The following is a 19,894-nucleotide window of genomic DNA, read 5'->3' on the forward strand; positions in this document are numbered from 1 at the left end:
GTGTTTTTCCAGTAGAAGAAGGCAACACACACCTAACAGCAGGACCTGTAGCACAGGTTTAAACACCTTCACATTGTTTTCACACTGACTGATTTCCTTGGCATGGAAGAATGTGGCTGGTTTTCTTTCTCACTCTGTTTTCTCTTTAATTTGTTATTCTTTTTTCTCTCTTTCTAATAGCTACCCTCTGCATTCCCCCTCCCTGAGGGCCCAGGGACCGTTCCCTTTATATTTGCATGTCAGGAAAGGGTGTGTGAGCGGTTCGACTCTCTACGTTTGAATCTCAAATAGCCAAGGGATATTCTAGTCATCAATGGATGACAACTCTGCCTTTCAGAAAAAAAAGAAAAAGAAAATAAAAAACACCTTTAACAATGGCACTGACTACTGCAGCGCCTGTACAAACACAATTACCATTTGTCAGTGTTAGCATGTTAATATTCATGATCCTGCTGACTGACTGTGTGTGTTTTTAATAACTGCTGCAGAACCAGTGACGCCTCTGCTAAGTCATCCTGTAGGTGCCAACCAAACCTCCGCTGCCTGAAATTCCCCCGCGGTCTTTCCTCACATTTCCTTCATGCATCAACTAAACCATGCTAAAAGACAAAACAGAAACATTCACCGAGACATAAAATAAACAGGAATTTACAACAATGTCACAGGTAACAAACTGTCACTTAAGGCTTCATTCAGGTTTATAATTCTAATTCAATGTTATAAATTGTAATTTAACTCAAATAAAAGAATTTGCAACAAATCATATGATTTACTGAAATAATACAAATGTTGTTTTTTTCAGACTATTTTGATTTAATTGTACGAAAACATAAACTGATCTAAACAGCAAAATATTTTCTAACTGTTTTATACAAATATTATCATTTCTTCTACATTAATTTTTAATTAAAATTGTCAAAATTAAATTAAGTACTCAAAAGTTTGAGCTCATTAACAGATAGTTGTCCACAGATCAGCCTGAATATAAATGATACAAACAATCTGTAAACTGATGCATTTTGTTGGTTAAACCAGTTCAGTTCAGTTCAGTTCAGTTCAGTTCAGTTCAATTAAATTCAATTATCTTAAGTTAAATTCAAATTAGTTCAATTCACTTTATTTTCCCAGCACTATATAACAATAAAAGTTACCTCAGGGTTTTGTACAGAAAAGCAAACAGGTTCAATTAAAATCCAGTTACATTCAATCCTGCTCAGTTCATTAAATCCGATTCATTCCAAGTACAACTCAAGATTCAAACCCATTACTGGCCTCAGAGCGAGGAACTCATCAGCATTCAGGTCACTGAGTCGTTCCTGACGAGGTAAAGAAAAAGGTCTCACAGCCTTGAGATCAACATTACTTTTCCATTACAACATGTGTGCAAAACACACAGTATAGCATCTTCTTTTATTTTATTATATTATACCAGTGTCAAACTAACATTATGAGATATGATTAGCACAATGACAGATAAACACAACGTGAATATTTTAAGGTAGTTTAAACACGAATCGTCTCTTTTTCAAGAAACTGCAGCACTGAGCGTAGGGCTGGTTTAGTAATTCTCCAAGCAGATTAGAATGCCTACTGCATGCTTTCAATGGATCGGGCACACAAACACAACACAATGCAACAAAACACCAAGACAGATTACTTCTCCCCTCATTGGCGCACAGCTGCCCACAGACTCATTCCTGGTTTCATTCTGGCACCACTTTGTATCCACAAGCATGCAGACAGTCACAAGCAAATATCATGCAACTCCCTCCTAATGCAACAAGCAGGCAAAGCACACACACACACATGCATACATGCCCTACTAGTATCCAAGCACTTGAGCCAGATCATATGCTGTTGATCTTTTTGGTATGTACAAAGGTAACACATTTAAGATTCAAGACTTTCAATTCAAGACTTGCACTTTATGTGCAAGACTTTTACATGTGGATGCAGAGAACTGGCTTCACTCATCTGTAGGTTACCTTATAGGTAAAGAGCTGTTAAAAGCGCCAGTAAATACCTGTAATATGCTGTAAAAGTTTAAGAAGCACAGCACTGATTTAAATTAAACCAGCCATGTCTGCGATGCATGCTGGTCTGCTGCACATGCACTCACAGGGGAGCTGTGCACAAATTAATTATATTATTCTGATTACTGAACATAAATATATAGAAATAATAAAACAAGAAGAAACTAAATTAAAACTTGTTTTGAGTTAGAGTATCAAAGTATTATTTATTCCCACTACATATGAATATAAATGCTGTTCTGAAATCGGCATTAGACCCCAGAGAAACTGATGTTATCACATGACTGGGTTACTTTGTGTTCAGCTTTTTGACAGTGATGCTTTGTTCTCATATAACACAAAAACAGAAAAATCACAGAGAATAATAATGTTTCTCACCAATAACTACATGCACTGAGAAATTGGAGATTTGTAATCAAGCTGCTTTGGAACAGAGGTTTAGGAGGGGTTTGTTCACTAATTACAAAATAAAAATCTTCAACCCCCAGCCCTTTCACAAGCTAATGGGTTAGGCAAGACCCTGAAGTTACTCCTAAAGGTAAGTGGAGGCTTTGATAGGTGGGTCTGCAAAATATTTCATGAATCCCTGCACATATTTTTTGGAAACTCTCACAGTGGACTGACCTTTGGAGTTAGTCCAATTCAAGATGGCTGCCACAGCTATGCAACCTTACCAAACACAATCCTGACTTAATCTCAGACAGTTTTACAGATATTGATGTAAAGTTTGGTGTGGTAGTAGGTGATACTGACCCCCAACTTATACTCAAAAAGTTAACTGATTGTGTTGTTTTAAAATGTTGTCTTTGCCTCTTGGAGTTAACTCTGTTTCTTGGCAAAATATATGGACTAATGAGTGAATTTATTAAAACTTTCAGAAATGAATCATCAGGCATACATTTAAAACTGATTAACTTTTAGAGTCACCCTAATTCAAGATGGCCACCAAAGCTAAATTACCCTAGCCAATACCAAAATGCCTTGTCAAATTATTGATATTGAGCTAAAGTTTGATGTAGTGGTAGCTGAGAGTTGTCCTCAATACGTACTCTGAGTGTTAACATGTCTCACATGAGATCACATCATTTATAAGGTTTGACTAAAACAGGTTTACCTCCATTCCTTGTCATGAAAACATGATTTTTGTTTAAAACTCTGGCATGAAAATTGGCGGGCGACATGCATTCCTTCAGGGAACGCAAAGCCTTTAATTGTCTTTATTTTTATACCAGTAGTATTTTGAGACTAATCACTGCCTGACTGAGTGAACATTCTTCATATGCACCCATCACATCTGCTTTGCAGAGAAAATGTATTCCAGTAGCTGTTGGCTTTGCTCCTTTTTTATTTATTTATTTTATTCCAAAGCTGCAGAGCTCAAACTGGAATGAGCTGCTGAATTACAACATTTCCATCGTATTGCACAGCTAACCATTTATTGACTGCAGAATGTTGACACGAGTCAAAGACTGATGCTTCTGTGTAGGTGAAAGCTCGGCATGCCCATTTAGAGCAGGTATGACCCAATCTGAGGGCTCAGAGTCCCAGGGGGACAGAGAGGGTCCTGGGGCCCCAGTGCTTGAGAATAGCTAGGTGATCTATATTCATTGGCCAGCTTTGGAGACGCCTGCTGTCATGACCTCCCCACCCTGCCCAACGCAGAAGACCCAGCCTGAAACTGTGTGTGTGTGTGTATTTGCTCCTAATGTAGTGTGACAGAGATGAATGGACCCAGACCAGCAATGAGGGGTCCAGAGAGCAGAGAGTGGAGGGAGTTATCTGCATAAGGAATGGGGAGCATGTAGGTGAGGACAGAGGGAAGGAGACGAAAGGAGAAACTCCTGGGGAGAGAATTAGATAACGTGAGGAAATGAGGGCTCGGGTGGGGTGGGGTGNGGTTTGGGGGTGGGGGGGTGCAGATGCTGGACTGGATGTGGAGTAATGAGAGGAGGGGGTGCAGCAAGTCTTCATTGGCCCTGCTCCAAATGAGGATTAGGAGCTTGTTAGGGTAAGAGAATGGTAAAGAAAAGAGTTGGGGATTCTTAAAGGAGAACTAAACAGGACGAGACAACCAAAAGGGACAGAGTGAGGCTCATGGACCAGGGAGAGTCAGAGTTTTGTAAAGAATTAAAGAAAAACAGAAAAAAGGCCAAATGAATTGAAAGACAAGAGCCGGTTCCATTAATGTTACTGAAACACTGTCAACAGATCCCAATAAAGGTTTCATAAGAAAGGTAATTCACAAGTTCTCCTCAGGCTCTCACACCTAAGCTGAGGTGGAAACAACTGATGTCTCCGTGTTTTGTGTTGGTATCTATTAGCTAACAAGATTGTCCTCTTAATTATGTGTTAAACTGGAAAGAGTGAGTTTTAATTTGGAAAAACAAGGCTGTAATTAACTAAGACTTTTGTAGGATTTTTGGGCCAAATGATGATTGATGTTTATCTTTAAAGCAATTTATTGTTTGCATGTAAAATTAGTCTAAATCATCAGTTAATTATTAATGATAAAACTTGTACTTTACTGTACTTTGCATCATCAGTGCGGAAAGAACAGGGAGCATCAGTTCTGTGCCTTTGAGAGCTGAATCAATGTGCTGAAATCCTCTTAAGGTTTGGAGAACAAGAATAAAAAAAATGTCATAAAAGCTTTTACAACTCATTTAATGCATATAAATGAATTTATATGCAATAAATTGAGAAAGTAAGAAGGTGGATGGATGAACACAACACACCAGAGACCGATGGTTTTGTGTTGCAGGTCACACTTTAAATAACAGTTCTGTTTAATTCGGTGTTCAAAAATCAAATGACCAAATGTGTCTCAGTTTCAGTGTTAAATTCACCTCTGACTGGACTTTTTATAAGCTCTGTTAAGAGTTATGTGAAGACAGCTTAAAATAAGGTGAAGCAAAGCAGTAATCAACATTTAAAATGCTTTATATTGTTAATTTCCAATCATCACATATTGTAACTTAATGACCACCATGCCCAGCTTCATTTTGATATGATTTTCCAGTTGAAAGTGATCCTTCAATTTAAATGAAACACCTTAAGGGACATAAGAATGGTCCTAATAATGAATATTTTGCAGATGACCTGCACACACACGCACACACACACACACTCAGTTCTGTGCAGGGCATCTGCAGAGCCGGAAGCATTGATGTGTTTGTGTACCATCCGCACCATGCTGATTCCCATTATGGACCTGGGGCTCCCTCAACTCCCTCCTCCGCTGCCCACGATTAACAGCACTCTCCTGTCAGACTAATGAACATGCCAACGAGCAAAAGAAGAGAAAAGAGCAGGAGAAAACCCAAAGAGGGGGTGGTCATCAAAAGAGGCAGAACTAGAGGGGGATATGTGAAGGTATGAGAAGAAATATTAATAAAGGAGGGATGTAAGGAGGGAGGAAAAGACAAGGTGATTAGAAAGAACTGCATTTTCAGTTGTCATTTCAGGAGCAATGAGTTTTGATTGTGATGGAAGAAGAGATGCATATAAGATGGAAAAGCAACATAAGTTTAGTGTAACACTTATTATAAATATTTAATTTCAAGGCTGTGTTGAAATAAATAAATCAAACAGAAAATGTTTGTGAGTGTACCTGAGACTTTATCTTCCCAGACTTATTATATCTGAGTGATTTGAGGAATAATCGATTGTTAAAGTATTTAATTTTATATGTAAAAATCTTTTTTTTTCTCTTTCATTATAAAAGAGTATTTTTCTCCATATATGCTGTTAATCAATGAGCCACTTCAGTATGTGTAGTATTTGTTTGTCAGTCGTTTTGTCTTATGAGAGCTTGATGGATTAAGATTTCTCTGTTTGTGCTGAAAAGATTGTTGATTTGGCTTTAATGAAGGACCACACTGGAAAGATAAAAGATAAAAGAAGCTAAATGGTAGATAAAAACAAAATGGAGCCAAAAAAAAAAAACTAGCTGAAAGTAGGAAAAGGCTTGCTAAAAGTGAAAAAAGTCTACCTAGAAGCTAAAAGTACCAAAAACATAAAAAAAATAAAAAATGAAAAAATTCTAGCAAAATGTAGCAGAAAGCTTGCTAAAACTATCAAAAGGCTAGCTAAAAGTAAAAAATGAGGTTGGGTAGGAAGCAGTAGCCAAAAAAATAAAAGTAGCAAAAGACTAACTAAAAGCTAAGAATAACAGAATAGTAGGTAAAAACTAAAAGTAGCATAAAAAGGCAAAAACAGAGCAGGTATGATGAAGCAGATTTTAACAAGAACAATGTTTATGAAGGAATTTAAGAGATCTCAAAGTTTTTCTGTGAGAAAATACTTTTGTAAATAAAAGTTAAATATTTTGAAAAGTATGCGTCACAAAAACCAACATTTATCTCCTGAATGAGCTAAACTTTTTAAAATATAAAATGGCTAAATTAGCACAAAGTTTGCAGAAGTAGTTAGATTGCTAAAAAGGGTGAAAAAACAAACAAACAAGAAAACTGAATCTGCATTCACATAAATACTGTTACGTTTTATTGTGGTTTTCTCCTTTATGTTTGCACTTAAAAAACACTTTCTGCTTGCTACTTAGACAGAGCCAACATTTTCCTCTGCTGCAGTTTCCGAGTTCCATCAGAGAGCTGCAGAAGTTGTTTTCTTTCTGGCCTTGTAGCAAACAAACAGCACACTTCAGCGTTCAGCGCTGCAGGCAGCCTTGACTGACACAGTGATGACAGGATTATTAAATCTGATAATGTTGCTCTTCTTTTCTTTGCACTAAATGAAAGTGAGACAAGGCAAGATGATGATGACGACTGCAGTAAATGCCCGACTTGTAAACGTCTATTTGTACAGCAAATGAAAGCATGCTCATTGTCACAACCGGGCACTTTGAGAATTAATGTCCATGAAGGATGATCAGGAATAATTCCATCAGTTTATTAATAAATCATTTACTACTGCTTCACTGTATCTGCGCTAGATTAGCAGGAGGATTTCATAAAATGAGGAAGGGGGGTTGATGGAGGTTGCTGTGGCAACACTAATGACACCCACCCCCACGGTCTTTGTGTGCCGTTTCTTTCCTCGAGATACGATGTAATTGCCTGTACTGAGGTTGGTAGTGCAAACCCTTACGGATTGAACAAAAAGAGATTGAAGCTGACATGAATGCAGGAGTGAGAAATTAAATCAAAAACTTACCGAAATGAGCAGATGCATGCATACAAGTAGGTAAATAATTTACAGTCATGTTCTGTTGTTTGTAGATGCAGTTCTGGAGTTGTATCAAGGATTGCAGCAGTAAAAAAAATCCAATTGATGGTGAACGAGGATTTAGTGTTTGGGCCTAAATGGCAGGAAATTCAGCTACAAACTCTGCTCAGAGGGCTGCAGATGCATTTGCACATAAATCTGCAGCAAAGACATCAATATTTAAGGCTGGAAACTATAGTCAGCAGCACACATTTTCAGTCTGATGTGTGTACATTAGAGTGAAATGTAAGGCAGAACAGAAAGACATCCTCTCTCTTTATGTGACTGCAGACTGAGGTCGTGATCAAACTGTCAGCCCGAGCTGCTCATCAACACATACACAGAGGCAAATATTATAGCAAGGTTCCAAAGCAGAAACGCCTCATTATAAAATGAAGGTGGCTTTTAAGGTTCAGAGGTGGAAAAAAATCACAGGCTTTGGTCTACAGAGACGTGGAAGCATGATTCATCCTTTAGAGTAGTTTCATCTTGTGGGCGAATGTTGAACACCAAGAGATTATTACAGGACTGAGTGCTTGGCCTCTGCAGAGAGAGAGAAACAAGGTTGTTACGTTGCATTTTTATGACATATTTTGTAACTTTTTTTCTTTTAGAAAAGATTTTCCATGCAATCCCTAAATGATCAGTTTGATCCTGCTGTGATATTTGTTAAAATTATGTGAAATATATGTTTTTACCTTGTCTCAGCAATTTTCAACAAGGACCTCTGTGAGACTTTAGACCCATTTGTCATCATAGGTCTAAAGTTTCTAAAAAAAACAACTCTGGAACATTGACAAGAAGATGAAACATTCCTTGAAGGAATGCACATCGCTCACTGTCCTGAATGCACTCAGGGTATGATTGTGAGTGACTCTCAGCTACCACCACACCAAAGTTTGGCTCAATATCAGTAAAATTAATTGACTTACAGCCAATTTTGTGTTTGCCAATTCCAATCAGTTTTGGCGGCCATTTTAAATCAAGTTGACTCCACAAAGTAATCATTTCTAGCTGTACATATAATTATTGTTTCTGACAGTTTCTTTAAAACGTGTCCACTAGTTAATGAAATATTTTGCTAAAAGACAAACAAAAGCACAAACAATTGCAGGATAATCCACACTCCATGATGGCGGGTGTTAAAAACTGCAATACCAAGACTATTTCATTATCTAATGAAAATTACTCAAAACCGTAATAGCTCTTGAAACTGCAGATGTTGACTTTAAGCAGTTGTATGTTTTTGCTTTGGAAGATTTTAAATAAAACTGATAATAGATTTTTAAACTTTTATCTCCAAAGTCAAGGACCGGCTAAAAACAAAACCAGTTTGCTCCCATTTTGAATATTCCAGCTTTTAATAAGATTGTGTTTCCTAGATTGTGTGAATGTATTGTGTTTGTGTATTTTTTTATCTGTCTTTCCTCTTCAGGATTTTAATATTATTAATTTAATTATAGTTTTACATTGCCTAAATTGTTGTAGCTTTTTGTTGTAACTTGTTATTTATTTAGCTTTGAAAAGCTCAACCAGGAACAAATTACTATAAACTCTTTGTGCAGAACATCTGATCTACTCTGTGTCCACTTTGTCTAATTGTGGTATCACTGATAAATAAAAATAAATAAATAAATATTCATCCTGTATCCATCTTAGTTTAACTGCAACTTAAAAACCCTGTGTGTAATCAGAAAGAATTATGTATTTAATTGTTTTCCATTGATAATTGATCGCTAACCTTTTTGCTTTCTGTGTTAGCAAATGGCAGACACTGATGCTTATCCCCCATCGCTCTCACTCAGATGAGATGACAGAAGAAGCCAAGCTGGCGGCAAGGGGAGAGGCTTAGACCCATAGGCTGATTACTGATTACCACAGGACTGCTGAGTATGCTAAAGCACATGGGCTCAAGGTGGGCTGGGTCATTAAGAATATGGAAAGTGAAGGTGGGTGTTTTGTGGACTGGACAGTAAAAGACAGGAATGGGGCCACTGAGAGCCCAGCAAGGAGGAGACGTGAAGCCATTACAGGAGCAAACACTGCCGTCCTCTGTCTGCATCCATACAGAAAAACTTACAGAAATAAGAAATTACTGCAACTGTAATGTTTGGAGCTACGCCTTGGAAATTGAAGGTTAAAAGCATTTCTCACAGACTTCTTTCAAACACATGAACAAAAAGAGGCCAAATGAGCCTGGAGCAAATTCTGTCAGTACGAGTTGTAGTTTTAATAATGAGAAAAGGTTCAAAACACGAGGCACACAAAAAGAAAATGCACTTTAGCTTGAGAAACACTCAAAAAATTATGATTTTACTCCTAACTTAATGTGCAAGAAGTCCAAGAGTTAGGAATAATGAACCTGTGCTTGTGTGTGAATTATACACACTGTGCGTATGTGTGTGTGCTCATTTGTCTGCTTGAGGTAGCTCATGATTTTATTGCCTGTCGAGTTATTGCCTTGGTATAACAGTCCAATTGCTGGGGGTGAGACTGTAATGAAGCTGGCTCTTATTGCCTCAACAATCAAAGACAAGAGGCCATTTCCCAGCTCCAGGACATACATCTGTGATCTATGGGAGGCTTAGACAGAAATAAAAGACATTAACACTTTGTGTTTTCTGTGTTTGTACATATTTGTGGGAAAATGACGGAAATACTGCTCTACAAAACCATGAAGCATTAAAGTCCTAGCAAAAAGGGATAAAATCCAAGAAGCAGAAGGAGGCTAAATACTTTCCAAAGCCAGCCACTGATTTGAAGAGTTGATAATTTAGAGGCCAGTGGTAGGAAAATAATTTGAGCAACCGATAAGCTACTAGTTTGACTGGTGATGGGCATGCAGGGGCTAGCAGCCCACAGGAAAAGTCATCAGCGATTTAGTCAAACTGGCGGCCACTAAACTGTAACATTAAAATGATTCATCTATTTTTTTATTAATATATATACTATTGTGATCACAAAGCAGGTCTTTTAAAAACCCTGAAGTGCTATTGATGAGAACCATTTTGAAAGATTACAAGAAAGAAAGTCTAGCTCCTTGAAAATAAAGTCTAAGAAATGAGTTGTGGTTAAAAACTTTTACACATTATTATATGTGTTTTTATCATTTATTAATCATAACACCAGTCATCTTGTTGTACTTTTTAGTAAGAGTAAAAACAAAAAGCTTCACCATAAAAGCAACAAAAAAATAATTTAAAATGTATTAAAATGTTTTAGTTAAGATCTGTGAACTGGCAAAGAAACTGGGAAATGTTTGATCATGTGTTGAGCACCACTAATTAAATGACTTCTGGATCAATGTATTTAGCTATGTTTGTGTGTTCCTGCCATAGAATGTGATTACATTACAAAGTTTAAGCAGGTTTCAACAGTAAAGTAGATACATATATAAACAATGACATCAGATCAATAAAAACAATTGATTTATTGGATGATTTAGTTGTTTAGCTCCGTAGACTTGCAGCAAGAAGACCCTGGGTTCAAGTTAGGGCCTTTCTGTACTGAGATTACGTTTCTCCCCTAAACATATGTGGGTTTCCTCTCAATGTTTTGGTTTCCTTGCACAGTTAAAAAACATGCATGTTAGGCTAATTGGTGAGACTACATTAGCCTTAGTTGTGTGTGTGTGTGTGTGTGTGTGTGTGGGTGTTCGTCTCTATGTCATTTGTCTGATTGATCCTGTGCAGGAATCAATTGGGTATAGAAAATGGATGGATGGAATCTTTCAGCAGGCTGGATTATTAGATCACTTGAAAGTAATGACTTGCAGGGAAAAATAAGCCAATAGAAACTGAGGGTGTACGGTTAGAGCTTGAAAAATCAGATTATGTTTTTGCTTTTGTCTGTGAGCGTGTTCATTTTTCTGTACCGTTAGCAATATATCTCATGGACCACTGGACACATTTTAATGAAAGTCTCAGAAAGTAATTAATGGACGTACATCTACAAACAACTAATTTTTGGAGTCAACACAATTCATTATGGCAACCACCGCTAATCTACATTAACCAACACAGTGGCAGTAGGTGAGAGTCCTCCACAACAGATACTCTGAACACTAATACTTCTCACAATATTGCATGAGGTTGCACATAATTTACAGTGTTTGACCAATAAGTCTCTGACTCCATCCCTTCTCAGCATGAAATGATTTTAGCTTAAAACTTGTATGAAATGTGGCAGGTGATATTTATTTCTTCAAGAATCGCTAGGCCTTTTTTGTTTGGCCTTTTGCAATCATAGGCCAAACAAAGAAAAAATCAGAATAACACAAGAAGAAATGCGACAGCAAAAGGTCTCATGACAAGCAGCCTCGCTGTCACACTACATTAGTAATCATTACCGCTGTAGCTAACTAATGTTATTTCCATACATATGATTGCATTGAGTCACATGGAGAAGAAGCTCTAATCAATTACACTGATTCCTTCTTATGACTCACTGTACTGTCCACAGAAAACTGATACTGCGGTGGGAGCACATATTAACACTAAACAGATAAGCTCCTTGTCTTTTGCTCATGTGAAACCTGGAATCTGCCCACAGGTTGCAAGCCACAGCATATTTACCCCCCATACCTGCCTGCCACGCACACAAACACTTCCACGCACAAACATCGCTGCCAGGCAGGGTGGAATTACTAGAGATCTGCTTCGACTTGCCCCGCGACATTCCCCAGAAACCATGGCAACCTCACAAGGTATGGTAAGAGAGAGAGAGAGAGTGTGTGTGTGTGTGTGTGTGTAGTGTGTTTACTTGTCTTTAAGGGTCTCCAGTGCCCATCAGCCTCACACGGCCTGAGTGACCACGCCGGCCCACGCTGGAGCCACTCTACATCTTTCAGTAGCTGAATGGGGTCAAGCCTGCATGGCAACAATCTCTCCTTCCTTTGTGGTTCTCCAGGATCCTTAAAAGAAACCAGAAGGGCATAAAACTCATTCACTGACTCACCCGCGCACTTGCACACACACATACATACATTCTTCTTCTTTTCTCCACATACACACACACACGCAAGGACATGTGTGGCTGCAGAATGTGTGGTGGTCTCCTGGGAATGAAAGGATAAGTGCAATGCAACCTCAGACTGACCCTGGAATGAAGGTGCATGCATTTCTGCACACCCACACTTCACGTAGAGCCACACCGAAGGTCTCAAGCACCAAGTTTCACTGTCCGGCTTCGTCTGTCTTTAACCCTTTCAGGTAACCAGCTGGTGTAGTTTGATACATAGGTTGCAAGGAGACGAACATGGATTCCTGAGCGAACCTGGCTACAGGCGAGGACAGCTAAGGGTCGGCTTACATGCTTCTCACTCTCCTCAATTATTCATACACAATAACATCCTCTTCGACTCCAAGCCAATCACCAGGGGCAGAGAATGAGGAGAGGATGCTTGGGGGAGGGCATGGAGAAACCTAGGAGTAAAGAAAAGAGTTGATGGACCCCTGAGCTCTCGACTCATCCACTGTGGACTCCATTATCTCCTGGATGGTTTTGGACATGGAGGTATCTGATTCCTCAAGCACTAACTGTAGATGTGCACCCTCAAACAAGTGTACACTCATTACACAGGGCAGCTTATGCCCCTCTCTCCCCTCTCACCCTAATGCACTCATATGAGCATGCTCAGGGAAGCCTTGACTGAACAATACTGCTGCAACTGCTGTGTAAGCATTAGCATAGTAATGGTGTCGTGAATACAGGGTCAGCCGCAGCTCTTAGGTTATTAGACCCTTCCCAGGTGCCTTCAGTCTAAAATGACCCTATTCAGCTGTGACTGCAGGCTCATTTGTGTGCCAGTGCAACATTTTTGTTACACTCATGGATTATCGGGCTAAGTGCAGCATAACAAATGTTACAGTGCAAATAAGCAGTGCAGGATTACGATTCTTATCTGGACAAAAAAAAAAAAAAAAGAAATCATTAAGAAAGCCAGAGCATTAAAATGTTCGAAACCTGTAGGATTTATTCTGTTTGTAATAAAGTTCTAGTCATTCAGTCATTCTCTCCATCAGACTAAAAACCAAAACAACACCACAGATGATAAATCATTGTTTTAAACAATGAATATGTACTCCCTTAGATCGACTCAGATCAAGTTAATTTAAACTTTAACTTTAGACCCATCTGTTAGATATTCATCTGTATTTTGTGCACGTTAGATTTTGATTTTTCGAAAGTAACAAACAGTCCATCAGTCTGTTTCTCCCCAGAGTAAAGCTTCCACAGACCTCTTTCCCATAATGCACCATGGTGGTTTCAGGGCAAAGGGTGTAGTTCTATGTCACCAGGGAGCTTTTTTTCTACCCTGCAACACTTCACCTTCACTTTAGTCCAACCTTCAGCTCTGTCCCTGCTCTTTCTTTCTTTCTAGTAAAGACATAAAAAGGAGCAGAAGGGAACAAGCAGAAGAGACAATGAATAGATAATTAGAAAAACAACTTGCCTATGGTTTTATGAGGAAAGAGAAAAAAACAGAAAAGAGAGGAAAAAGGGAGGTGGGAGAAATAGAAAGGGAAGCTGATCAAACCTTAACACAGCAGGATCTGAGGTGTAAAGTGAAATGATTAATTTAAAAAACACAGATTTTCTAACAAGAGCAGAGGATGAAAGATTGAGGGATGTGCAATCAGCAGAAAAGAGAAGAATCACAGGAAGCTGATGGCAAGATATGAGAATTAGGTGAGATGACAGAGGACACTCAGAAAGAGTTGAGAACTGAAAAAAAAAATATTACTAAGGATTTACCAAAAACATGCTTAAGGATATCTTCATTGTAAAACACTCTAGAAAGGATATGTCAAAAAATATATATTTTTTTAATTTTATAGCCCTATGTAATATAAACGTTTGTAATAAATTACAAGTAACCAAAACTACAGACCTTAGTCATTTTAACTAAAAATATTATGAAACTAGTAGAACTTAGAGTATGTGTTGGGGTGATTCTCAGCTACGATCCCACTAAATTTTAGCTAAATATCTGTAAAACTGAGTGACTTATAACCATTTTTGTGTTTGCTAAAGTCAGTTGGCTGTGGTGGCCATCTTAAATTGGATTGACTCTAGAAAGTAATCACTTGTAGATGTCCATCCAATGATTACTTTCTGAAATTTTTAATGACATCCATCCAGAGTTTCATGAGATAATTTGTGAAAAACCTGACAGAGCTGACTCCAACAGTTAATTGCAAAGTTTTAAAAACATATTCAGTTAGTAGTATGTGACGCGGATGCCACCCAGCTCTTACCGCACAAAATTTTAGTTCAATATCTGTAAAATTGTCTGAGATAGAGCCTTTTTTATGGTTGATGAAGCCGCTTATCTGTTGTGGTCATCTTGAATGTGGTTGACTCCAAAAGTTAATCAGTTGTAGATGTTCAACCAATAATTACTCTAATAGTTTCATAAAAATCTGTCCAGTTGTTCATGAGATAATTTGCTAATGCTGCAGATAAATGAACACACTCACACACACACACTCATGCACAGCCATAAGCGGAAACATTATCACCACATGGTGTTTTAATAAAAGAGAATACAAATTCTTAGCATTTCACGTTTGAGATAAATGTGTTTATGTGAACGGTGTGATTAAAAATCAGCTTCAGACAGTCAAACCCAAAAGTAAAACTGCCCTTTGAAACAATATCCACTTTAAGACAATGCGGATGAGAAGTCTTTGGAAATGTTTGCAGCTAAAGGTGTGAAAAATGTCACAAATATGAATAATAGATCGATCCACTTTGATTCAACCAAGACAGAAACAGGAACTTTCATGTACTGAATGCAGCTTGCAAGTGCATGAAATATTTACAGAAAGCCTTGGAGAGAAGAAAAAAAGAAAAACCTTGACAGCTGCCATTTTAACTGAACAAAATGCTCAAACAGAAACAGCACGATGAAGGAAATCAGACAGTTTCTCATTTAGTTCCTGTTCCAAGCTCCGAAAATGGGATAATGGCGATAATGAGAATGATTACCAAAATGGAAGTCTTGAAGCACGATAATCTAAACTGTCTTTCACAAAAAAGAAAAAAAAAAGGGATCTGTGCATTTGTAGTGAGTGTCTGTATGTCCCAGCTTACAGTACAAATGCTCTACAAATGAGCCGGTATTAGCATGCTCTGAAAAGGAGCAGAGCTGGGGCTGAAGGGAGCAGGTGAAAATCTCACTTTGAATCGTTTCCCCTCCCTGTCCCTGCCATTGTTCCTGTCCTCACACATGGCAGAGGCAGAAAGAAAGGATCCTATTATTCCAGCCCAAGCCTGTTCTCCCCGTTTATCGTTTAAAGAGGGGGAAGAGCGGGCCAATATTCTGATGGAAAGCAGGGCCTCAGTGGCAGCCTTAGCAGTTGTGTGCCAGCTGAAAAGACTCCGCGGGCTGAAGCTACAACGGTGCCCACCACCTGCCGAGTTCTTTCTCCTTCATCCATCCCTCGCTTCCCGCTCTTTCACATCAAGCGCTTGGTGACTCAGCAGTCCAGGTTCAATTCAGACTGAGGCCTCATAAAATAAAGAAAAAAGAAGGGGACAAAACGATAGAAAAAAGATTACTTTCTTGAGTAGGAAAGGAAAAAGGGAGAAAAAAAGAGGCAGATAATAGTCTGGGTTCTGTATTTATACGTTGCAGCTGGCTCAAGATTTTAATGGGATTTTTTAATTATTATTAATAGGGATTCACCAATACAATACCGTTTGTGAGTACCTGTACTGATGAAAATGTTCCGATACCACAATACTGATACCACCTTAAGGCAGCATGACGTTCACCCCTCAAACAAGCAGCCAGGTGGCAGAGGAGGAGCAACGTCTGCAGTGTGAAGGTAGATTTTGAAACATTTATTTATTTTTTGTGTTGGCTATTTTGATTCATACTCTTTATTAGTTGGTGGTGGAAATACGCCAAAAGACTGTTTCCAAACCGCCAATAAACACAAGAAAAAGAAGAAGAAGCCATGTGAAGCAGTTTCAAAATAAACAACTAAGCAGAAAAAGGAAAAGGAAAAGGAATATACAGACCTGAGCCTGAGCTTCCCAACAACCTCACCGCTCAGTCTCTGGCAAGAGGAGGAAGGCCTTCATCATCACCATCTTCGAGGTGAAAAGGGACATGCATGAAAGCGGTGTAGGTGTTTTAGACCCAGAAAAGCCGAGCCAGCAAGCCTTCCAGCAGCCACCCAGCAAGTTAACTGCGAATCAGGCCGGCCTTTACCATAATCTGCACCCATCAGAGGAGTGTGGACAAAATGGAGAGAGTGGATTTGGTCAAAACTGACTGTTTATCAGTCTTCCACCACGGGTCACTGATGAGCCTAAAAAAAATGCTTAACAAGTAAAAGCTGCTGAAATTGTCTGAAAGGAAAGTGCTAAGCTAATGCTCCAAAACGGATTTTTAATTTTTTTTTTATTTATATTATGTAGGAACAGTGCTCCTGTTGAGCAGAAGTAACCTGTGGTAATGATCGTTAAACATGAGGAAAGTTTTTTTTTATGATAATAGACATTTGCTTTCCCTTCTAAAATGGAAAAAATATGTTCATATTACACATTTTCAACATACAAACACGTGTTGAAACAAATTAAATTTGTAATTAGATGTTCTATAATTTGTAAGTAGTGCCATGGCATTTGTTAGTACTCATATGGGTACTCAGTATTGGTAAGTACTCAAATTGAAGTATTTATATTTACTTTACTCAGTTTGTGGTATCGGTTGATCTGATTCTCCTTTCTGCAGATCTACGCTCAAATGGCATTCTGTCTTTACTTTGATATCATATAAAATTATTTCAGTGAACCCATCCTTGCTTTGGCCTTCAGCTTTTCCAACGTCAGTCTTGGATATCCTCGTAAACAGGCCCACAGAATTTAAGATCAGATATTGATGGTCAGTGTGCTTAGTCCTCGTCAATACTGATGGGTTATTGATGAAGGACTGAGTGAATCCTTGTACAGCACCATCACAAGACCAGTGAAGCCAAGGAAACATCTGTATGTGTGTGTGTGTGTGTGTGTGATGAAATAATGAGAGAGCAAAAACAAGGTGTTGTCATATATACGTGCGGCCACTCACACACCAGAGAAATCAATAAAATCCCACACAAATGGAGATATATACATCGCCTGCAGCATTGCACTTTTTGTGCCAAGACACTTGTCTTCCCAGTGGGATGGAATTGATGCCCTCTCCCCTGAGGGGGAAGGAAAAGGGAGGAGGGGAGCGCTAACTTCACGGAGGGAAGAGCCAGGCCCACAGGCAGAGGCAGGCAGATGAAAAACTATGAAAGGAGAAGCAGCATTTGGAAGCAGGGGATGAATAGGACTGAGCTCTGTATCGAAGGAAAGAGCGGCAGTGAATCAACATTTCCCCCAGATCTCCTCCCTGCTTCACCAAGAACAACTTATGACGGCTGCACACACAACCTGAGGCACTGCGGCATTAATTCAACACATTGTTAATAATTGATGTGCATCAAAACATTGGAGATAAATGCAAACATGATCAGAATGTATAAAATAAACTCGTGGTCAACCCACTCTATCCTGAGGGTAGACTCTTTACACCCTAGTTTCTAAGTATATTCCGTCACTTATTACACCAACTTTGAGCTAAAAGAAAATGATTTACATTTAGTGTTTAAAACAAATTTGCATTATCTTTGGTGCCAGTTAGCTTTTCTGTTAGTTAACAAGATTATGTAAAAAATACAGCTATTTTTCTTGAACTTTTTTTAGAAAAGACGAAAATTATCAAAGAAAGAATTTCTTAAGATTTTGGTTTGGATATGATTTTTTAAAATCAAAATTGCACCATTGACCCATTGGTAGACTGTCTTTAGTTTTATGTTAAATCGTTTTACTTCTCTTCTGTAAATTATTTACCTAAAGCCAGCAGCTTAAAGCCTAATAATGGGTTATTATGAGACCAGTGCAATTGTTTTTTTTAATAATGGGGTCCAGTTTGTGTCCTTTTCATCTCACCCTGTGTAGCCTAAAATTGTGTAAACTTGCAGACTGCCACAAAAACTGTTGGCTTAGTCTGCTTGTGCTTTTGTGAAAACAAATTGCACAGGGCTAAAAACACCAGTAAGATGCTGATTATCTAATTACCTTATTTTAGGCCCTGTTTACACATGAACAACCTCCTGGAAAAGTTAGAGATTTGGGGGAAAAGTTATGTTTAGATAATAATGCCGTCCTCCTTAAAGCTCTGGTTTCCATGCCAAGTCAATAGCTAGAGCTGTGATATTTGTATTTCATCTACTTGTGCAAGCACAGAAAAAATGTTGATTGGAGTAGTTCATAGTGCACATGAGCGATTTCACACTGATGCCTGGTTTTTCCAAAAACTTCCACTGGGTTCAAAACATTTTGGTGTCAGAGAAGCCGCTTGCTATTGTCATGTACACAAACAGCAGAATCACAACAGAAATGTTCTGGTTTCATCTAAAAACAGCATCATACAGTCTCTCAAAACTGACTGTGGAAAACAACGCTGATAACTAGTTTCTGAAGTGTCGCTGTTATCCACATGTTGAACACAACACAGAGACATAAAGAACTGTATTAAAGGATTAAATGCCATGCATTAAAAAGATTTAGTGCGTAGATGGAAGTAAATAGAACAGCTGGTACACAGGAGCTGTGGTTTTTGTGAATTTGCTTTAGGCTGATAAAAGCAGAGAATAGCAGAAGTTCTTTTTTGTAAGATGGGTGTTGTCATATATTATAGAGAAATAATAGACAAGATCTTTTATGATTAAATCCAAAAACCTAAATATAAATACTGACATGAAAATCTTCCTTAGACAGGTTAAAGCAAAGCCAGTGACCAAGACAAGACAGTAGTGCATCTGTTTAATATCAGCATGGAGACAAGAAGGTCATCTGGCACTGGAGATAAAGGTGGGTGTGGGTTGAGTGTGTGTGTATGTGTGTATACCCTTTATAACAGTCTTTGTCCATCTCCCTCGCCCAGCTTGGGCAGGCCATGCATCTCTCAACCACATTCCTCAGGTTATAGAGGGCCATCGCGGACGAGCAGAGGCAAGCCTGGACCCACCTGAGCAGACCCCGGTAAATTCCATTCCTCTTCTCAGACCCACAAGCAAAACAAAACTGGGGGGACACATTTAGAGAATCTACATCTCTTTTCACCAGATAAAAAAAAAAAAAACAAACCCTGATTTAATCCAATGAGCAGTCTTTTAAAGTGTGAAAACAATGCTCAATTTAAATGACCCCTGCTGCCAAACAATCACTACAGATCTTTGTGGTGGGTGATGTCCACTCTGTACCCACCCACTGCCCCCACCCTCCTCCACTCACACCATTGTGTTTGCTTGGCGCTAATATTAGAGGAGAGTGGGCCTCGGGCGGGGGGAGGGCAGGATAGGGCTATCGACACCAAGGCCATTGTTTCTCAGCAACCTCTATTCAGGGTCATTTAGCATCTGACACCTACAGGGGCACAGTTTGTCACAAATGGCACAGAGGAGAAATAAATGTGCCAGTTCGCTACACTTTGACCCGAGCCAGAATGACAAGAAATAGAGAAGGAAAGTTAAAACTGGGAACCACATTTGAAGAAGTGAGAAACGTTGACATAAACCTGACAGAATGGTTGG

This window comes from Kryptolebias marmoratus, linkage group LG1, assembly GCF_001649575.2.
Source record: "Kryptolebias marmoratus isolate JLee-2015 linkage group LG1, ASM164957v2, whole genome shotgun sequence".
Classification (NCBI taxonomy): Eukaryota; Metazoa; Chordata; class Actinopteri; order Cyprinodontiformes; family Rivulidae; genus Kryptolebias; species Kryptolebias marmoratus.